The sequence below is a fragment of the Fistularia commersonii genome, chromosome 36, assembly GCF_037954325.1.
Source record: "Fistularia commersonii isolate RoL2024-O1a breed Wild chromosome 36, RoL_Fcom_v1.0, whole genome shotgun sequence".
NCBI lineage: Eukaryota > Metazoa > Chordata > Actinopteri > Syngnathiformes > Fistulariidae > Fistularia > Fistularia commersonii.
Window position 1 is genome coordinate 7271127 of NC_141319.1, and position 8660 is coordinate 7279786.

The following is an 8660-nucleotide window of genomic DNA, read 5'->3' on the forward strand; positions in this document are numbered from 1 at the left end:
CAGATGTTGGTCCCTCCCCGAGCTGCAGAGGTCAAGGGTCACCGATTCCCGCTGGACGCATCCATCTTTGCAGGAACTACTTTCTGCGGCGGATGAATCTGTGTTTCTGGTCTGTTGCGTCTTCGGTGTCAGGAGGAGATGCATGACTGAAATTCAGAGATTCAGAGCTCTCCCCTCCCCCAACCCTGCAAAACTGTGTGTGTGTGAGTGTGTGTGTGCGTGCATGTACACGTGCACACCCCAGTGCACATGCATACATCAGCGGAGTGTAAAAAAAAACCCACCTGGTGTTTAAATGGCAGGATGACAAATGTACACATTTGAATTGTAAATGTTGTTTTCTCTGCAGGATTTCATTTTATTGGACATCTGACTTATTTTATTTTATTTATTTTTGATGGGGGGGTAGAGGGGGTGAAGAGGAGGTGGAAGAAGAAGAGGCAGCAGGCTGGGGTCCTCGGAAGTTTCCAGAAAAACATTCTCGCGAGAGAAGGGGGTAAACGACGAGACAAGCTAACATGCTAATGTTCACATGATGCTAGCAGCTTCCGCAGGGCGCGGCCTGTAAAAAAAAAAAATTATATTAAATAAAATTAAAAATATAATTGACATGTTTAGGTTAAGTATGAAAATGACTTAATCGTTTAAAAAAAAAAACATAAATAAAGAAAAACAGCCTGAACTAATAACTCAAGTTGCAGGATAATATTAATTAATATTAATACAGTAATACAATAATACAATTAATTAATACAGTGTTTGTGATCTTTATTGTGAACATTTGAAACAGGAAAATAAGAAATTAGATGATTAAAAATCACTGAAGACCAAGGGAAAACCATGAATTAAAATAGAATCAGTAAATGCTATTGAATAAATTTAAGTCATTTTAATGTAAATATTACAAGCACATGATAATACCATAACCACTGCTAATAATAATAGTTATAATAATGATGAATTACATGATTATGATATAAGTATGAATGATATGAAAGCTAAACATACCAATAAATAATCATATTAATAAAACAAAAAAAACAAGAATCATAAATTCCTTGATTACAAATATAATCATCAAATAAAGTACCCATTTTTTCCACTCATGTAACTTCCTGTGCTTTTCTTTTTCAAAATAAAACAGCAAGTTTGGCCGGTGTCTGAACGGAGATCATCTTCTGCTTCCCGTGTTTTCATGTTGTCGTCCGTTCCTTCCTCCTCCTCCTCTGTCGCCATGGCAACCCAGCTCCCGCTCATCTCCTCGCTGAGTCCGCCCGGCCCTCGGACGGCGTCCCAGATATTTCCCGCTGACAGCGCCGCGGCCGTAACCTCGGCGACGCCCCCGACCTCCCCGACCTCGACGTCCGTCTCCAACTCACCGGCTCCGCTGGAACGCTAATGGTGGTAAATGTTCATGTGGAAAGTGTTGGGTTACGTGGGTCGGGGGGGCGGCGGCGGCGGCCGCCATGTTCCAGAACACGCCGTGACGGAACCTCGGGCTCGACTGTCAAACACAATCAGGCCGTGAACGCGGGTTTGTGTTTTAAACTGGAAATAAGGAGTATCAGGTGTTAGTGTGTGTGTGTATGTGTGTGTGTGTAGGTGGGGGGGAGGGTCAAAGGTCAGGCGAAGGTCGTATCCCGGCGACTAGGAAGTTTGCAACATCGCATTTTTCTTCACTTCCCGAAGTTCGAAGGAGTCAATTTGATAACGAAGCCAGATTTGTAAAGAAGTAAAAGATTTGAAGGTTGGGGAAATAAAGAGGATGAAAATATAATTTTATTTCATTTTATTTTAAAAAGAAAACAACTTTGAATGAAGCGGAAAAAATAGAAAATAAACATTTTTATTTTTTCTATTTTTAATTCATATTTCATATTATTTTTGCTTTTTTATATATTTTAATGCCCCTTAGTTAAGCTCAATGACATAAAATAGCAAAACATATGAATTAAAAATAATATATAATGAAGCAATTACTTTTCATTTAATGTCAATGTTTATCAAATATTATATTCTTTTTATTATCAAAATGATCAATTGAATCCAGTTAAATTAAATAAAAATTCAAAAAAATAAATAAATAAATAAAGCAATTGAAAATAATTAAAACAAAAACACACACAAATAAATTATCAAAATAAATCAAATTAAATTACATTAAATTTTATTTTAAATAAAATGTATATGCAAGAAATTATGGTTGCTAAAATCATCTGCAAGTAATTTTGTGGGGGGGGAATATTGGCAAGAAAAAAAACCTCAACCTAAAACAATTTAGGAGAAATAATCCTGGGAGAGATAAAATGCTACGCTAACAATAATAATCCATAATATCATGTAAAACAACCCTGAAGGCTGAAACCAAACCTCAACCTCCTCCTTCTCTCCACCTGTCCGTCAACACCAGTTACCACGGTGACGTTGATTGATTGACAGGTCGGGACGAACTCTCATTAGCGTGCGCATGTGTGCGTGTGTGTGTGTGTGTGTGTGTGTGTGTGTGTGTGTGTGTGTGTGTGTGTGTGTGTTTGCTCGGTGAAGCCTTTGCGATCTGCTTCCTGTATCTGCTGCTTTCTTTGTTAACTTTCCTGCATGTGTGTGTGTGTGTGTGTGTGTGTGTGTGTGTGTGTGTGTGTGTGTGTGTGTGTGTGTGTGTGTGCCTGTCACAGGCTGGACAGCCGCCGCCGCCGCCGCTGACTGTCAGGTGGAAAAGCGGCGCCGACACGTGTCACTTCCAGTCCTCCTCCTCTGGACTGGCCGCCTCGGTCAGTCCTGATGTCGGGGTGAAGCTGAGGAGACGGGACACGGCGAGGTCGCCGAGGAACCCGAGAACTCAGCGCCTTCTGGAAGGTTCTCCTGCGGGAACCCGAGAACGTGGGGGGGACGTGAATCTGAGAGGTGGAACCCTGGACAGAACCTGGACCAGAACCGGAGAACTGAAGAACCGCGGTTGAACAGGCGGCGGCTCCACACACCTTCTGCTGCACAGGGAGAACGTGGAGAACATGGAGGATCTCATGCAGGAGAACATGGAGAACCTACACAAGGAGAACCTGGAGAACCAAGGTAGGAGAACCTGGAGAGAACCCTTATAGGAGAACCAAAGCAGGAGAACATCAAGAACCCACACAAGGAGAACTTGGAAAACCCAAGAAGGAGAACCCTGGCAGGAGATCGTAGTTCAATCTCAGGCAGGAGAACATGAAGAACCTACACAAGGAGAACCTGGAGAACCTGGAGAGAACCCTTGTAGGAGAAACCAAGCAGGAGAACATCAAGAGCTCACACAAGGAGAACCTGGAAAACCCAAGAAGGAGAACCCTGGCAGGAGAACCTGGAGAACCCTGGCAGGAGATCATAGTTTGAACTCATGCAGGAGAACATTGAGAACCTGCACAGAGGGAACCTGGAGAACCTTGGCAGGAGAACCTAAAGGGCCCACACAAGGAGAACCCAGGCAGGGGAACATACGCAGGGAGAACCTGGAGAACCCATACAGGAGATGGTAGTCAGAGGTCAGGCAGGAGAACCATGAGAACCCACAGAGGAACCCAAGCCTGAGAACCTTGAGGACCCAGTCAGTCATCTGATGGTCCAGGAGGCGTCAGAGGTTCCTCCTGGTTCCTCCAGGAGGTTCTCGTAGGTTCTCCTCTCAACCCGCTTGAACCTGCAGGTCCTCAGGAGAACCTCCGTCCTCCCGAGGCGGCGGCCATGTTGTCAGGAGGCGGACCTGTCCATCCACCGGGCTGCGGGGGGGCGGAACGGTCCATTTTCTCCCGGGGAGGGGGGACGGGGGTGATCACTGCCACATGTGAAGGAGACGGCGTGTCGGCGCCGAGGTCACGCTCAGGACGCACATGCGGGTCTGATTATCCGGCGCCGACGTGTTTGACGCCGTCTGTCACACACACTCGGGCCGCCGACCAATCAGGGGGCGCGGTGTCGTCGTTTCCACGGCGATGTGGGGGGGGGGAGGGCGTCCAGAGTTCACTTGGTTTTTCCGCCGAGAACCCGGCGACACCTTCTGGAAGGTTCTTCTGCGGAAGCTCCGCCCCTCCAACAGGTGTCATTCAGATATCGTGAGCCGCAGCAGATTTCGGCCAATCCCGGAGGCCGAGGGGCGGGGCTTCATCTTTCATTTTTACTACATTTTTCCAGTGTTTACCAAATTTTCATCCATTTTTCCAGGTATCTTCACATTTTGTCGCTTTTTCAAATTTTACTGATTTTCCCATTTTTTTTCCATATTTTTTAGTTTTTCACAGTTTTCGTAAGAATTTCCCAGATCTTCGCATTTTTTTTGACTGCGTCCCGATTTTTCCGTTTTCACAGATTTTTTTTTGTTTTTCCTCAATATTTGCAATCCTTTTCAAATTTTCTAAGTATTTCCAGGATTGACATTTTTTTTTTCCAAATCTGCCATTGTTTTACAAATTTTCTCAATTTTCGTGATTTTTTTCACAAATCTAAACATTTCATCACTTTTTCACATTTTCCAGTTTTTCCACAATATCTGGAATAAATTTCCAATATTCTCACTTCTTTATTTATGCCATTTTTTCTGAGTTATTCCAGTACTATTTAGATTTTTACAGATTTTGCAAATTTTTCACTTTTCCTAGTATTCGTCACTTTTTCAACAAGTTTTGCTATGTTTAAATGTCCACATTTTTTCCAATTTTACAAACTTTTGCCATTTTTTCATTTTCCAGATATCTTAAAATTTTCTCCCTTTGTCCATTTTTTCTGATTTTTGCATTTAATGATTGTCAACATTTTTCCAAAATCTTTCAAATTTTTAATGATTTTCCAATTTTCATAAATTTTTCACCAATCTAGACATTTTCTCACTTTTTCCAATCTTCTGTTTTTCATGTTTTTTCCACACTATTTGCAATACTTTTCAAATTCTCTCACTTTTTATTCTTTACTGACTGACATTTTTCTGAATTTCCAACACTATTCAGTTTTTTACTGATTTTGCGAATTTTTCACTTTTCCCAATATTCTTCTCTTTTTCAAAGATGTTTTAAATGTTCACATTTTTTCCAATTGTACTGACTTTTGCCCTTTTTTGTCTAATTTTCCAGACAGTGTCAAATGTTCTCCATTTGTTCATTTTTTCATATTTTGCAATTTTTATGATTCTCCACATTTTTCCAAAGTCCTGTTATTTTTACAGATTTTCCCACTTTTCGTAATTTTTTCAGAAATCAAGAAATGTTCGAACTTTTTCCAATTCTTCTGTTTTTCATGTTACTTTTCCACAATGTTTGCTATACTTTTCAAATTCTTTCACTTTTTCATTTGATAGTTTTCTGATTTTTTCCAATTTTACTGACGTTTCCCATTTTTGGTCAAATTTTTCATATATCTTTATATTTTCTACTTCTGTCCATTTTCCTGATTTTCCTCATTTTTCCAAATTTTTTCAGATTTTTGCAGATTTTTCATCTTTGTATTTTTTTAAAAATCGAGACATGTCCTGACTTTTTTTTTTCGATTTTTCTGTTTTTCATGTATTTTTTCCAATATATTTGCAATATTTTTCATGTTCTCTCACGTTTTAATTTCTGACAAACTGACATGTTTTTCAGATTTTCTGAGTTGTTCCAGTATTATTCGGATTTTTACATGCGTATTTTTCACTTTTCCAAGCATTTTTCACTTTGTCAACAACTTTGGCAATACTTTTCAAATTTTCAATTTTTTTCCAATGTTACTGGCCTTTGACATTTTTGTCAATTTTTTCAGACATCTACATATTTTCTCCTTTTGTCCACTTTTATCAAATTTTCGAAAATTTTTGAAAAATTGTAACATTTTTTCATTCTTACTGATTACGATTTTTTTCCGATTTTCTTGGTTCTTCTGTTATTATTCAGATTTTTACAGATTTTGCAAATGTTTCACATTTCACAGTATTCTTCACTTTTTCAATACTTTGTGCAATACTTTGAAAAATAAAGAGAAACAATAGTAAACTAAATAAGTAAGTATGCAAGTATGTATGTATTTATGTATGTGTGTATGTATGTATGCATGTATGTATGTATGTATATTTTGTATATTTTTTATGTATATTTTGTATGTATGTTTTTATGTATGTATGTATATATGTATGTATGTATGTATGTATTTAGGTATTTGTTTATTTATATTTTTATCGATGAAGGTATGTATGTATGTATGTATGATTGTATGTGTGTATGTGTTTATGTATGTAAACTTCTACTTCTATTACTACTTATTCTACTTCTACTGCTACTACTACAACAACTACTACTACTGCTACTACTACTACAACCTCTACTACTACTTCTACTACTATTATTACTACTACAACTTCTACTACTACTACTATTACTACTACTACTCCTTCTACTTCTACTACTGTATGTATGTATTTAGGCATGTGCGTATTTATATTTGTATCTATGAATGTATGTATGTATGTATTAATGTATGTATATATGATTGTATGTATATATGTGTGTATGTATGTATATTTTTATGTATGTATATATGTATGTATGTATGTATATTTTTGTATGTATGTATGTATGAATGAATGTATGTATTTAGGTATAAATGTATTAATATTTGTATCTATGAATGCATGTCTGTATGTATGTATATATGTGTGTATGGATGTATGTATGTGTGTATGTATTTGTGTATGTATATATTTATGTGTGTATGTATGTATGTGTGCATGTATTTAAAAATTTGTGTATTTATATTTGTATCGATGAATGTATGTTTGTATGTATGTATGTATTATATGCATCTATGTATGTATGTATGTAAGAATTTTTGTATGTATGTATGTTTGTATATTTTTTATGTATGTATGTATCTATGTATGTATCTATGTAAGAATTTTTGTATGTATGTATGTTTGTATATTTTTTATGTATGTATGTATCTATGTATGTATCTATGTAAGAATTTTTGTATGTATCTATGTAAGAATTTTTGTATGTATGTATATATGTATATTTGTATATTTTTTACGTATGTATATATGTATGTATGTATGTATGTATGTATGTATATTTTTGGTATGTATGTATATTTTTTGTATGTATGTACGTATGTATGTATGTATATATGTATGTATGTATATATGTATGTTAGTATGTTGGTTTATATGTATGTATGTGTGTATGTATATTTTGTATGTATTTATATATGTATTTGTGTATGTACATATGAGTGTGTGTATATGTATATATGTATGTATGTATGTATGCAGATATGTATGTAAGTATGTATGTACTTATGTATGTGTGTATGTATGTATATTTTTATGTATATATGTATGTATGTATGTATATTTTTGTATGTATGTATGTATGAATGAATGTATGTATTTAGGTATAAATGTATTAATATTTGTATCTATGAATGCATGTCTGTATGTATGTATATATGTGTGTATGGATGTATGTATGTGTGTATGTATTTGTGTATGTATATATTTATGTGTGTATGTATGTATGTGTGCATGTATTTAAAAATTTGTGTATTTATATTTGTATCGATGAATGTATGTTTGTATGTATGTATGTATTATATGCATCTATGTATGTATGTATGTAAGAATTTTTGTATGTATGTATGTTTGTATATTTTTTATGTATGTATGTATCTATGTATGTATCTATGTAAGAATTTTTGTATGTATGTATGTTTGTATATTTTTTATGTATGTATGTATCTATGTATGTATCTATGTAAGAATTTTTGTATGTATCTATGTAAGAATTTTTGTATGTATGTATATATGTATATTTGTATATTTTTTACGTATGTATATATGTATGTATGTATGTATGTATGTATGTATATTTTTGGTATGTATGTATATTTTTTGTATGTATGTACGTATGTATGTATGTATATATGTATGTATGTATATATGTATGTTAGTATGTTGGTTTATATGTATGTATGTGTGTATGTATATTTTGTATGTATTTATATATGTATTTGTGTATGTACATATGAGTGTGTGTATATGTATATATGTATGTATGTATGTATGCAGATATGTATGTAAGTATGTATGTACTTATGTATGTGTGTATGTATGTATATTTTTATGTATATATGTATGTATGTATGTATATTTTTGTATGTATGTATGTATGAATGAATGTATGTATTTAGGTATAAATGTATTAATATTTGTATCTATGAATGCATGTCTGTATGTATGTATATATGTGTGTATGGATGTATGTATGTGTGTATGTATTTGTGTATGTATATATTTATGTGTGTATGTATGTATGTGTGCATGTATTTAAAAATTTGTGTATTTATATTTGTATCGATGAATGTATGTTTGTATGTATGTATGTATTATATGCATCTATGTATGTATGTATGTAAGAATTTTTGTATGTATGTATGTTTGTATATTTTTTATGTATGTATGTATCTATGTATGTATCTATGTAAGAATTTTTGTATGTATGTATGTTTGTATATTTTTTATGTATGTATGTATCTATGTATGTATCTATGTAAGAATTTTTGTATGTATCTATGTAAGAATTTTTGTATGTATGTATATATGTATATTTGTATATTTTTTACGTATGTATATATGTATGTATGTATGTATGTATGTATGTATATTTTTGGTA